General features: G+C 41.7%; 1 long non-coding RNA gene across 3 annotated transcripts in view; it reads right to left on the bottom strand.

Annotated features, from left to right (window-relative positions):
- Positions 1-14,055: 14,055 nt before the first annotated feature.
- LOC115497897 (uncharacterized) overlaps positions 14,056-14,855 on the bottom strand; it is a 155,880-nt gene continuing 155,080 nt past the window's right edge. For all 3 annotated transcript variants that reach the window (XR_012051532.1, XR_012051533.1, XR_012051536.1), the window contains one exon: positions 14,056-14,164. This is a non-coding gene — a long non-coding RNA (uncharacterized lncRNA). The remainder of the gene's footprint in view (positions 14,165-14,855) is intronic.

Below are 14,855 nucleotides of genomic sequence, written 5' to 3'. Positions count from 1 at the left end.
CTCTTAACTAATTTTACTGCACAAAGGGATTACTTTAATAAAAACAATTCTTACTATAAATCTTGTTACTTTTCAGATTGATGAGTAATGTGTGTGACTGTGGTGTTCCTTTTTTCTTTTTTTTTTTTTTTTTCTTTATTTGGCAGTTCTCACAGCTTCTGCTCCAGCACATGAAGCAGACTGATCTGGACACCCAGGATGATCCAAGTTTCCAGCAACTGACATGCTGGTTATTAATTTTATAAAATAAGCAAATTAGTGAAGCATGACTAACAAACTTCTTTGATCCAGTGAATGCTCATTTGTGAAGTGACATTAGGAATCATAACCGGTACTAAAGTACTGAGAGTAACAGCAGGGACATGGAGAGGTGACCAAGTTTCCTTCATAGGCCTGGGGATATAACTTTGGAGGTATCTCACACACACAAAAGTTTGAATGACATGAAATTTTTAAAATAAGTAGCATCCCCCTGTAAAAGGTAAATTAAATAGGTTTCTTTGCCCTGTCTTTTTTCATTAATTAACATTCTAACTCCTTAACTTCCAGCTAAAGTAACAGAATCACAGAATGGTTTGGGGTAGAAAGGACCTTAAAGCTCATCTCATTCCACCCCCTGCCACAGGCAGGGACACCTTCCACTGTCCCAGGCTGCTCCAAGCCCTGTCCAGCCTGGATTTGGACACTGCCAGGGATCCAGGGGCAGCCACAGCTGCTCTGGGCACCCTGTGTCGGGGCCTCATCACCCTCATAGTGAAGAATTTTTCCCTAATATCCAATCTAAACTTACTTTCTTTCAGTGTAAAGCCATCCCCTCTTGCCATAGGATACAATGTTTTCTGCTTCAGCTCTACTATATTTCATATTTTGCCTCATGAGACCAAATTTATTACAGTGAGGGATGTAATTTAATAGTATATTTCAAACAACCACAAGTGTACCTGCTTGGCTGCACATTTTTCACAAAGTCTTTCCAGGAAGCATTTAAAGTCAGCAGACTGCACCAAAATTTGTTTGAGTAATCCAGGCTTCATGATTCTGCAAGAGAGAACAGAAAGTTAACTTGAGATGAATCCTCTGCTGCTTGTCACACCAAAATGTCACAAAAGCAGGCAGATCCTTTACCTGTTTTCCTACAGGTTCATAGAGAGAAATCTCAACCTAGACCTTCATCTGGCAAAAAATCCTTCACTCATTCTCACCTTCCTTCGCTGTTACCTCTGTAAAATCAGAGGAAAAAATCCACAGTGCACAAAGCAACCATCATGTTCAAGTCTTTGCAGAATCCCAGCCCCTCCAGACCTGAGCTGTGCAAAGCCTCAGGATTATTCATAATTTCACCAGCCTGATTCAGCAGAAAGAATGTGGAACCATTTTGAGTCATATTTAAAGCTGTTTATGGGTATAGGGAAAAGTTGTGTCCCTCGATCAAAATGTAGCTTTCTCTCAGCTTCATTCCTGGGTTAGAGGAGAATTAAACTGTTCTGGAACTTGCTGGGAAGAGGGGGAGCAGGGGGATAGAGAAGGACAATTTATCTCTAAATTACATTGCTCTTCAGAGTAAACCACAGAGAGCTGTAATGGGACAAGTAATTTTTTTATATAGTATAATTAATTAGAACCCATAAACCCCAATTAAACAGCACTTTTGAGACTATCAAGTGGTGCATGTTTGAAACTGCAAATATGACAGTATAAGTACATTTTTATAGCTGGGCACACTCCTCAGGATTATTTTCAGTGCTCTACTAAAATGGGAAATGGCACCAGTTAGGCCCCTGCTAATAAATCGCTTGGAAGCAGGCGATATTAATAATCTTTATGGGGGTAGGATGGAAGCCAGATGGGGCAGGGAGGGGAGTGTGAAAGTGGCATAATATATTGGCCTGGAAAACACAGCCCAGGCCAAAGCAGAAATGTAATCTTGGTGTGTATCAGCGAGGACTGGGGATAGAAAAGGAGAAGTGATGGCTGAAAGGGGTCTCACCCTAGGAGATCAGGTGTGGGAATCCAGGGCTTCCCTCTGGCTGCCCTGGCAGGTCTGGGACCCTGTACAGAGCCCCCAGAGACACTGTCTCTGATCTCTGTCCATGGAAAAGAGTTTTCAATCTTACAGGATGAATTACAAGCTCTGAGGATTTGATATAAGTAATAAGTGTGGCACAGGTGCAAAAGTAGAATTTTAAGATTCTAGATTAGGGGTTCAGAGGGGACAAGATGGAGGAAATTGGGTGTGCCTTGTCCTTTTTCTCCTTCTTCATGCCCTCCATGTTTCACTGTGGTGTTGGCATTTTTCTGTTGGTTCAGGCTGGGGACACACTGTCCAACGTAGGTGACAGATATTGGCACGTTATTGTAAATCCAGCACAGGTAGTTTGTGGTATTTAATGTTTGTACCATCCCACTGAGGGCAGAGCCCCACACGCTGCCCTGCAGGACAGAGCTGCGGCAGGGCAGCAGAACATGTTAGAGATAAACAGAATAAACAACCTTGAAACCAGCACAGACGAATTATGGCTTCTTCTTTGGCAGTGGGGCAGAAAGACAGAGACTTTCTACAATCTCGGAATCATCAATAGCACAGATTCTGACAATCAGGAGGATGATTTCTGAGGTAAGGAAGGCAACATCCTACAAGGCGAGCACCTGCACAGGCAAGGAAGCAGAGGAAAGGATGCTCCAGGGGATTTACCAACCCCTAGCAAGGAGAGGGCTTTGTCCCTTGGCTGGGACATGGGAATGGTGCTGGGAGCTCCGCTGGCATTCTGCCCTGGAGGAGCCGTGCGTGCCAGTGATGGGACGTGCGTGCATGGGCTCCGTGCACAACCAGCGTGAGGAAAAGCTCCCTCAGCCCTTGTTTATTTACTCGAGGCCCCACTTGTGTTTCACTTGGCAGGGAGAGCCCTGTGCTCATTCCCCGCGCTGCCCTGGCAGACACCTGACAGTCATTAGCGCCCGGGCCCGTTTTGTTCTCACATTTCGGGCGCTGACCTGCAGCTCACGGCTCCAGCAGACACTCCATCACCTCCCTGTCAGCGGCTCCAGAGCCCCTGCCCTGCCAGCCAGCACCGAGTAATGAGGCCTGGGAGAAACCTCCACCTTCAGAGAGACTCCCCTCTTCGCACAGACACTCCACAGAAGCCTTCTTGCTCCTTAAATTCACAGAATCACAGAATAATGAGATTGGAAGAGACCTCTAGGATCATCAAGTCTAATCTATGCCCTAACAGCACAACTAGACTATAGCACCAAGTGCCAAGTCCAGTCTTTTTTAAAACACATCCAGGCATGGTGATTCCACCACCTCCCTGGGAAGACAATTCCAGTATTTTATTATTTTTTCAGTGAAATTTTTTTTCTTATATCCAACCTAAACATTCCCTGATGTAGCTGAGGCTGTGTCCTCTTGTTCTGCCAGTTGCTGCCTGGTGGAAGAGACTGACCCCCACCTGTCTGCAACCTCCCTTCAGGAGCTGTAGAGAACAATGAGGTCACCTCTGAGCCTCCTCTTCTCCAGGCTAAACAACCCCAGCTCCCTCAAACGTTCCTTGTAGGGCTTGTGTTCCAAGCCCCTCACCAGCCTCGTTGCCCACCTCTGGACACGCTCAAGCATCTCAATGTCCTTCCTGAACTGAGGGGCCCAGAACTGGACACAGCACTCAAGGTGTGGTTTCACCAGCGCCGAGTATAGGGGAAGAATGACCTCCCCCTACCCCTGCTGGTCACACAATTCCTAATGCAGGCCAGGAGCCATTGGCCTTCTTGGCCACCGAGGCACACTGCTGGCTCATATCCAACCGGCTGTCGACCAGCACCCCCAGGTCCCTTTCTGTCTGGACACTGTCCAATTATGACTTTTTTGGAGTTTGGAATATTTTATCATTCAGAAAATAGCAATGCAGTGTGATGAGTGAACAACTGGTGACAGCTGAGCCTTGGTGACACAACCAGACATTCAATTCTAGCACTCCTGTTCAGTGCTCCTTGTGCAAGCTGCTCGCAAAAAGGGGCATCTTTATCTTAGCAGTCACTCAGAAAATTCCTCTAGTCACCCATCAACAAAAGAACATTTAATCTAGAAATGCAGAAAAATATACTTTCAGGTGAAGGAGAAATTGAGGCAACAGCTCATTTGGATAGAAAGCATTGTGGCAAAGACTCACAACATCCCTGGGAAGATTTGGGGAGGACTTAAGAGCATCAAGGAGATAAGAGCTTTCTGCAGAAATGCTTTGCACTACATGTTATGATCTGTGGAGGTCTGCAGAGTGCTGTCTCATTTTTTATATACACGGGGAGGTTACTCAGCTCTTAATTTTTAAGAATCCATTTACTAAATTAGAGAATCTTATAAATATTTGCTTTTCTTAAGCCTTGAGCCAATTTATGTGCACTGAGACCCTTAAGCTTTCTCACCAACATAAATTATTCTAAGATCTGACTCCTTAGCAGCTCTAAATACTGTCATTTTAGTTTGATGGAGACATATCTTTTCTTTCTATTTATTTTGTGCACAATTTTCTCAATTTAATATCAATAGGGATAAACTCTGACTCTGACTAAAATCAGCTGTCACTCTGAGGCTGCAGACAAGTTTTGGACTAAGACCTTAGAAAATTAAAAGGAAGGAATAGGAGACTTAAATTACTGGAGAGCTCCAGATTTCCATGAGAGAGAAGAGCATTATAATTTTTTCTATGCCAGTTTCAAGGCAATGGTAATTTCAGTGATCCCTTAAAAAAAAATATTTTTAAAAAAGCAGAAATTTCAAGCAAGCAAAAACTCATTTTCGATTTGTGTTAGTTAGAGGCTTTTTCCCAAAGCTCTCTGGAGCCGGCATTGTTGAATATGTGGTAATTTATCACAAGACCTTATAGTCAGATCTACAGTTGTAGCTCTAATAAAATACTTACATCATGTTTTCAAACATTGCAAAAGCAGTATTTTACTGAAATATATTAAGTAGATGCTGATATTGACATTTTTTCCTAAGTCTGTATGGCTCACATGTAGCTTCCCTACAAGCCTTGTACTTAAGGTCTCACTTCTTTGTTCCTTAAACTGTTGGGCTTTTTGGAGGATAATTTCCCATTTGAAAGTTGAGGCACTTGTAGACAGGATATACACAGACAGAAATAAAAATGGACCTGAGCATGTATAAGCTGGGGTGATTTAATGTAGAATACTTAAGGTTCTTGCTCCAATAGCTGAAAATATAGGTTTTATTCCTAATACAGGTTTTATTTTTCTTAATCCAGCAAATAAAAATGTGTTCAGTATTGTACAAGGCATAGTGAGATGGAGAAACCTCTCCTCAATTTAAGGAACAGACATAGGAAGAATAATCTGTCTGGACACTGCAGAACTGGACATTTAGTAGAAGTTCATGAAGGCACAAACAGGGTCATCATATAGTGAAGGAAGGACAGAAAAAATTGCCTTAATCTTAAATCGTAGTTTAGATATTTCAAGAGAAAAAAAAACACATTTTAAGGAAATTGGAAAGCTCTGACTGCAGCAGACTCGTGGTCTAGTTAGTTAGGGGGTAGTGGCACAAAGAATATCAGCAACCATCAACGGGATGGCAAATGGCATTTGAATAGACATGTGTCATTCCTGTACCGCAGCCAAGTGAAACTACAAACACTAGTAAAAGTATAAAGAGGCTTTAATTTACATTCCTGCTAAGGCATCTTTCTGTTGCCAGAATATTGCTAGTGGGCTTAGTATAAATGAGAATCTGGCCTTAATATTCTCAAACAGAAAAGTGAAATACACAGACATATTGACTTGAATTCATGTGTTCTGTTCTGTTAACCCAAGGTATCTGCACGGACCAAAACTGGCAGAAAGAATATGAATCTGTACCTACAGTGAATAGCAGCTTCAGTGAGCACAAATGATCTAGAGACTCACCTCCCATGATAGCAAAATTGGCCCTGTAGAATCATAAAGGTTGGAAAAGACCTCCAAGATCGTGGAGTGAAGCCATTAACCCAAGCACTGTCAGGTCCACCACTAAATCACGTCCTGGAGTATGCAACTAAACATTTCCTGAACACTTTAATATTGCATATTTCCTTTATTTTTAGCATCACACTCCCCATCACCACACAATTCAAAACACTGTCTACTTCATTTTCCCTCTGCTATATCTTGGTGCTAAAGTCAGAACTCCAACCTAAACACAAGCCACGCAGGAAGATCTAATATTTTATAACAAATTTCAGACTTTTAGCACAAAAGACAAAAAGCCTTGAATACCAGCAGTACCTGGGGAGGATGTTGTGTCCTTTGCTGGAGAGAGGCACAGCAATAAAGAAATGGCAGCAATCCCTGCCAATGTGACCGGGGGCAATGCACACCAGCCAGGAGCTGGAGGAGCTTCCTTCTATCACCAGAAGCATCTCTGCCCCCTGCCCATTAGCCCAGCTTCAGCTGTGGCCCATTCCAGATGCTCCAGAGGAAGAAGGAAGAACAAACAATCCCAGAAGGCAAGTTAGGCATGAAAAGAGGGAGGAAAAAACAAAACAAAACAAAACACCATCTCATGCCTGTGAGGAAGCCCTCGAGCAAAGGCATGAGATGTGTTTCAGACTCTAAAAAAAGCTTTCCACCAGAAAGAAAAAATGATCATATGAAAAACAGAAAAGGAAAAGGTAACTCCAAACACATGTAAGCAAAATGGCAGGGGGTTTGAACTAGATGAAATTTAAGGTCCATTCAAACCAAAGCTTTTCTATGATTCTATGAAAATAGGCAAAATTCAGAGGTGTTTGAAATCAAGGACAAATCCCTCAAAATTTATTTGTGCCTAGATTTTGAGGTGAACACATTTAAGTAGATTCCTCCATTTATTTCTAAATAAGAGATGTGTAGCTCTTGAAATGTCTTCTTGGGATGTGTTAATTTTGATAGGAAAATGAAAGGTGCTAATTTGTCCCTGTCGCCGTATAATATTAAACAGTTAAATGTGGGCTGGTTTTGGAAATAGTGCATGGCAGACACACTTAAAAAAATAATTCAAAAGGTACTGAAGAAATAATATTTTCCAAATCTGTCAACAAGATGCTATCCGCTGTTCCTGGCAAGAAATCTAGCTTAATTTGGTAAAACAATCACTTTTGCTCTCCCAAACATTGTAAAACAAGTGGGGTCATGGAAAGAAACATGGAAACATTAAAAAGACCCTTGATAAATACTTAGGGCTGCGCTGCTGTTATCGTGGGGTATTTCCAAGGACCTGCACAGGTTTTAAAAGTACAAGTAAATGAGGGCAGGAGGGAGCTCAGACTGCAAGGGCTGAGGACTGCAAATTCAATTCACCGCGTGGTTTTGCTGTGAATGCTTTTCCAGCTCTCACACCATTACATAGGATGTAGCATCATAATGATGTCAACTCTTGGACCAAAGAACAAGCTGATTTAAGTTTTATGAGGGGAAGGATGAATACTTTCAAAGGAATGGTGAACCAAATACAGAACTGGTAGGACCACAGTTCAGGGAACTCACGGTTAACACTTTGAACTATTTTTGGAAAGGTACTGCAAGTTCAGGGACAGTTGGATGGAAGAGGCCTGCACAGCTCGAGCAAAGCACAACCTCTCAAAGCATTGACAATTTGCTACCAAATTTGCAGGAATAGACTCAAAACCTCTCTTCCCTTTTGCAGAAGGCTGCTCTGTGGGACAAAGGACAAACACTCACCTCACATTCGAATCCGCACACAGCCCCCTCTGCTTTCTTCAGGATTCTCCAAGGCACAGGGTAGCAGGAGGGTGCAGGATCCAGGCTCCCTCCACCACTGCCTTGCCTACAGCAGGAGCATCCCTTCCTTGTCAGTCCCATCTCTCCTGGGATGCTGTGACCTTGTCCTGTCCACCCAAAGAAGTGCTGGATCCACATGGTTTTAGCCCCAGCATTTTCAATCTATAGGGAAACAAAACCTTCCTGAAATTCAGATACAAAAGAAAGCACAGGTATTGAGGTTTTCAATCAAAGCCACTGCTGTTCCTGCAGTGAGAGCAGGTACAAAAAGACCTTCCCCAACTCCTTTTGGAAAGTCACTGCAGATGACTTCTGCCAGCTCTTGCTATGCTTTTCCCTCCTTTAAATGCATACTTGAGAATATCCAGTTATTGCAGATCACCAGGAACACACAAGGAATGGGTTGCTTTATAAGCTTTACTACAATTATGGATAATGTTGGAAATATATACTGTATATTTCCTGTATGGTGGGACTGCTGCAAGCACAGAAAATCCACATTGAAGGGGATTTCTATGCAAGCTATGCAGCAGATGAAGATTGTATTGCAAGCTTGAATTACTGATTCAAGCTGCTTCTTTGCCTCTCCCCACCCACTTCTCTAATAGCTTTTAAACTTAAATAGCCATATAAGTTAAAATGTTCTTTTATAGGGTGAAATAAACAGATTTTATGGTTCAGAAACTGCAAGTTTAGAGATCAACACTTTACCACTAATTCATGCAGGTTCAAGCTAAGGAAATGGCTCGTTTTCCTCTCTACAGTCTCTGAGACTTTTTTTTTCCTTAAAATATCCTAGATGCATTTTAAATTAGATGTTATGAAAACTCTGGATGCAGACAATGCTTTCTCATGACAAAGTACATCTAGGTTGCTGCATTCCAGGTCCCATATCCCATGAAATCAGAGGAAAATGAGTGCTGAAATCCTCAAGATTTGCTGGAAACGTGCTCAAAACTTTAGAATTTACTGTGCACGTTATTGATAGCACCTTAAAGCAAACAGAACATGCCCAACAAAATAATAATAAGAAAAAATTTAAAAATTCACAAGAAAGCTTACACATGCCACTCTGGGAATCTAAAAAAAATCTCATGACTGCAAATATAATTTATAATGAACCTTCTTTTTAACTCTCAAAGCACTGCAAAGAATATTTATCCCCAGTCCATTCAGCACAATTCTTTCCAGTGGAAATACCAGTTCCAGCTGTCCCAGGAAAGCTGAGGGGAAGCAGGACTGACAAGCCCCATACCTTCTACAACACATTTCCATTACTAGAATTATTCATTGGACTTCATGGGTTACCCTGGCATTCCAAGTGAGCCTGGGGAATAACCATGACCCAGAGATGTGAATTCCAGATGCATGCAGAAATAATTGGAGGGTACAAAACCCCAGGAAGATGCAGCTTGGAAAGCTTGGTATGATCTGAATGCACAGAAAGTTATTTTCAAACCAAGAAAGAGAAGAACTGATTCTACTGAGCAGTGGGAGACTCTGCTCTAAATACTCTAAAGAAAAATTGTGGTGTCCTGTTCATTTTTTCAGAGAAATTACAGTGATTGTGTTTCACTTGTCCATCTATCTGTTTAGTCAACCCTCATCATTATGAGTTTTGAGTGCCTCATATATCCAGTAACAGCATGGAAGTATTTTTCTTCCCATTTATCAGCTACATTAACCAGCATTTAAGTGGTTAAAATGGAGGTTTTGTTTCCAAGCAAAGATAATCCTGTTCCTGACGACACCAGTAATGGTGGTATATGACAACATAATCAGCAGCACAAGGATATAAACAACTCCCAATTATCCCAAACCAAAATTTTTGAACATCTTGTTACATTTTTTCCTTAGGCCTTAAAATTACTGAGTTGTTATGGTTGGATGCTTTGCGGTGAATAAATCTAGAATAATTCCCTGGAAAGAGTGAATTGCACCAAAATTCTGTTAGTGCAAAAGACCACAGTAGCAAGCTTGCCCTGGCTTTCCCATCCATGGGGAAAAAAACCCAGACCATGTTCTCATCGTGTGGGGACAGGAGATAAAGAAGGAGGAGCAGTGCTGATGTGATTTCTAGGAAGTGGGAAGCAGCTGCATGGAAAACAGGCAAGAGGGAGAGTGTAATGAAAACGCCACACAACAGTGGGATTTCTTGCACTTTTGCCTCTGTCAAAGGGCCAAATTCCCTGTGCCTCCAGGTGAGGAACAGAACAACAACTCTGAGAAAACCCCACTGCACATGCACACAACCTGAATGGAATTTGAGAGGATCCATTGGTGCCATTTCCCACACGGGGTGCACGGAGCACCCATCGTGTCCCAGAGCTCTCACACTGATAGGAACACGAGATTCTGTGCTGGAAACAGAGATGTCACAGGACACGGCATTCAGATCTGAAGACAGATCAAAGTAACCACACTGAGAGCCAAATTCAAGCTTGGGCTTTGAATATACCTCCAAAACATGGATGTTTTTGGAGCTAGAGTTTGGGTTCTGTCATCCATCTAATCTTGAAATGGGTGGATCAAAGATGTTCAGTCTGAGGCTTAGCAAAGTGCAAACAGATACTTTTGAATAGAAATAGTTCAGTGAAATGCTCCAAGCAAGAAATAAATTTGTTGGTGAGGAAGTCATGAAGTGAAGAAGTGAAACTGGATGAGGAAATTGCTACGTACCTATTGATTACTTTGATATGTTACCTTGTGGGGCTGGATTTATGTGCAACAGGAGTGAAGGAGAGGCACAACGTGGTTGAGGAATTGGACCACAAAGTTGGTAGCAATGCCAGAAAAGACTGGAAATTAAGAAGGATGCCCAGTGGTTTGAGCACTGGCTTGGAAACCAGCAGCAATCATATGTTTGGTTCTCCATCCCAAATTTCCTGTATGTCCTTGGCCAAGTCATCTAGTGCCTCAGCTTCCAACGACTCAAATGGAGCTCATTAACCTTGCTAAAAAATAAGAAAGCTTGTGGGGATAAAGGACCATTTCTCACCCACTGCAACCTCACAGCTTAGAGGTGGCTTGATATAATCATTAGCAAAAGAGACTGGATGGCTTGCTGAATTATTCCAAATAAAAATACAGATACAAAATTATAGAAAAGAACTGCCTGCAGAACACTTCAAGCAGCAGGGACAAGCCTGGTTATAGATCTTCCAACATTTCCATGCTCTAAGGAAGCCACACTCCTGTTCAAGCTATAGGAAAAACATACAAAACATTGCACAGCTCTGGCTGGCACTGGCATTGGCTCTGTAGATGGCACAAGTGCTAACCTTATTTTCTACAATGTTTATGCCAATGGAAAGTGGAAATAACTGTGAGAATGAATACTGACATACATATGTGTGACATCTGGCCACATCAGCACTATCATTTATTCCAGAGTGTGCATTTTCCTGGCCACCATTTTTCAGCCTACCTTAGTCAACTGCAATAACATTTTTGGCCAGTACAATTTTTGACCTGATGTCTGTGTAGATCTGAAAGGAATTTCCCTTTCAACACACATGATCTTCCATTAAGCAAAGCCAGTTCCATGATTCCTGGAAGAATTAAGAGGTACAAATACCCTGTAAATCTGGATCCTTGCAGTGAAGGAGATCCTTGGTCTCCTTTTAAGGGACAAGAAGTTAATTCTTTCCCACCTTGTGCTGGTGGGTCATTTAGGGACAGTCTTATCACTCCATGAGTAAAGGTAATTTCCTAAATAATTCAAAATCTCAGATATTGTTTATTCTTCTGCTCTAACTGACCAAGTGCTATGCAAATTTTAGAGTAAAAAAAAAGGCATTCAGGATTGCAAATGGAATTACATCCTAGATGGGTTGCTGTGTTCTGGAGAAAACAAAGTATAGGAATTTACTCATCATGGAGAGTTTTCTCCTGCTGTTGCACACAATCACTTCATCAATAGTGGCAATTAGAGAGGGCCAAGAATTTCTACTACTGTGTCAAGGGTGTGGAACAACACCCTTGGGCAGCTGTTAGTATAGAGTACAGAAAGGAAGCAACCACTTAAATACCTACAAAATTAGAAGTTGAATTTCTACTGAAAGCCAAGTGAACGTTTGCATTAAAGGCCAATCTTGATAAAGATACTTGGCCAATATAAACAATGAAAATAACCAAAACAATCAGTAACATCAGAGCAATAACAATAATCAACAGCAAAGACATAAAAAATTAAAACTGATTACAACAAAGTATGGATTTGAAAAGAATTAGAAGTTGAAGCTTTTCCTCCTTTTAAGTATTCCTTCAAGCTGTGATTTTCAAACTTCCATTCAGCTGCTGCTTAAGTCTGATAGCTCTGAAACTCATGGCTGTCTGATAAATCTGTGTTAAAAGCCCCCAGCAGCCTGCATGGTGCTTCACTTACAGTGCACAACTGCTCTGCTTGGAGTGGGCAAAGCTGCTGACTTCCTGCTGGAAATGTTAAGGTGAATTGTAGAAAACAAGGGTTATGTCCCAAACTTTGCTTTACACTTTTCCATTTTGGGAGTGCAGTTCCCATTGATACTTATAATGGGCAGAAAATGCTTCGGTCTAAAACTTGCCATTTTCTGCCTCCTGCAGGAAAGTCACTCACCAAAGACATCCAGGTCCATGCATCTATCATGTGTGGAAACATGGTATTTTTCTTTTCCAAGCAATGTCCAGTTGCAATCCACGGAAGCCTCTTTAGCCACAGAGACATAAAGATGCATCAGAGAACATTCTCACAAATTACATGCATCTTTATGCAGAAGCAAAGCCAAAGTTAGCTGCTTCCCCCTGTAGTGTAAAATTCCTGTGCAGATTATACACCTTATTAATTCTAGACCAGTGAACTTTCCTCCTAGTTTATAACAAAGTGTTACATTATTAGTCAGGCTTCCCAGCAACTTTTGATAAAAATGGTGTTTTTATTGCTGTATAAAAAATACAAGGCAAGTTAAATGTTCAGTATTTTCTTATAAAATATTTAAGTTTATAAACTGTTGCAAACAGGCTGGTGTTTATATAATATTCACAGACATCTGTAATGCCTCTCATGAAAGCTAATGTATAAGCTCTTCGCTACTGCAAAAGGGTTTTAAAGATGCTCTGCCCATCTTAAAGTGTAATTCTACATAGTCTGAAGAGCTACTTTGATAACAGTTTGTTTTGAGCTTAATGTTTATTCCTCCCACTGCTGTCTAGGCTGAAATTTGCTTACTTTATGAGTGAGGGCCCCAGTGCATTTAAAATTTAAATACCTGACTAGGACACACTTACTCAGCAGAAAGCAAACACATGCCTAATTTCAGGTACATGCTTACATCCTTTATGTCTCAGGACTCAAATCATACACCCACATTATTTAACAGATAGAAAAGCAGTTGGAAATACAGACATTTCTGAGGCAGAAGAATGTATTTCCCAAAGGAAAGAAGCTCTAATTACTTCTTTTCCAGGTATTGCGCCATTCTCTACCACTACTAAGAAACAAAACATTTGTTTCAGCTTCTGAGTTGCTGTAATTCTTGTTGTGTGCTCCTGTAGATATTTTATTTTTGTTGCTAAAATCAATAGTAAAGCTACTGAGACTACAAGCACACATCTGCTCCTACAGCCAACAAAATGCCAAGCAGAAGTGGGATTCTCCCCCCAACCCACCAGTAGACTGCAAGGTGTCATATTTACACCTTGTGACATTTTGCTGTGAAACATCAGAAAGAGTCAAGAATATTTATAATTCTGGGTGCCTTGTTTAAAACAGAACAAAGTCAGAGATGCTCTCCATGGACTTCTCCTTCAGCTCATTCTAAAGCAGCAGAGCTGATGCAAGAAGACTGTAAGACTCAACCACACATCCTGATGCCAACAGCTCACCAGCACAGTCTGAAGAGAGTCGTGGCATTCCCTTCAAACCTATTTCCACTGCACTTCAAGTGTAAACTTGGATCAAATGTGGTTCTGAATCCAAAGGCTCACAGTGAGGATCTCAGGTTACACTCATCTGGCTCCATTCAATGTCTTCAGAGCACTGAAGCCCAGCAATCACTTTATGGCTTCTGCAGATGGAGCATTTACAGCATTTTGTATTTGAAAAGGCCCAGTGGTCGGTGATCAGTACCAAACCACCAAACAGCTCCACTGAATGACAGGCTTTGTGCTCCCTCACACAAGTCACAGACTGAAAAACAGCAATGCAAGCTCCTAGAGCAATGCTTGCAATTAAGGAGCAATTTCCATACCTACCTCCTTCTTCCCACAACTACATTCTGTAAGTTCCAGCATAGCTGGAAGTTCCACCATAGACTGCCAGGTGATGGTCAGAGCTGGGATCTCACATCAGGGGCAAGCACTTCTCACACATGCTTTGGGCCAGGTGAAGACAGCCACAAGCTGGATGGCAACTCCAGATCTGAGGAGCAAGAAAAAGCTGCAGGAATGGAGCAGATGAATTTAAGCAGGTACAAAAACCTGAAATGGGGATCACACAAGTGCCACACAAGTAGACATGAAAGAAACAGCTCAGAAATTCTGTGAGATCTATGAGTTCCAGGGCTTGGTACCTGATGGAGAAATATTGCCAGTATCTCACTGTGTACTGGATAAATGAGGTGCACATTGGCCCTTTCCCCTGGCTGTGCTGGGACTTTGGCCATCTAAATGTCATCACAGATTAATATGGTGGGAGTCAGTCAAATGCTGCAAAAAAAGTTTTAAAACTCATCTGTCCCATTCAAAGGACTGATTAAAGGAAAACATGTCACCAGAGTATTCCTCTGGGCAGCCATACTCACAAATAAATATGGGTTGTAAAGTAAAGAAGTATGGGCAGCCATAGGATACACTGGAAGAGTACCTTTCCCCTCTACAGCACACAGATGATTCCAGTCTCAGAGCTTTTTCTATTTATTTATGGTGACTGACATATAGCTTGTACTTGATTTTAAGGAAAGTTACAATGAGGAGTAACATAATGTGCTGTTTTCCAGGAAACATGTGGCAGAGCTGGTAATCATCAATGTGGAGCACATGTGGCATGTTGTCTGATGGGAGAGGAAAACCTGCACTCGACACAAAGTGCATTCAGAGAAAACTTAAAAGAG

The sequence above is a fragment of the Taeniopygia guttata genome, chromosome 20 (genome assembly GCF_048771995.1).
Source record: "Taeniopygia guttata chromosome 20, bTaeGut7.mat, whole genome shotgun sequence".
NCBI classification, from domain to species: Eukaryota; Metazoa; Chordata; class Aves; order Passeriformes; family Estrildidae; genus Taeniopygia; species Taeniopygia guttata.
This window is presented reverse-complemented; position numbering and strand designations above follow the sequence as displayed.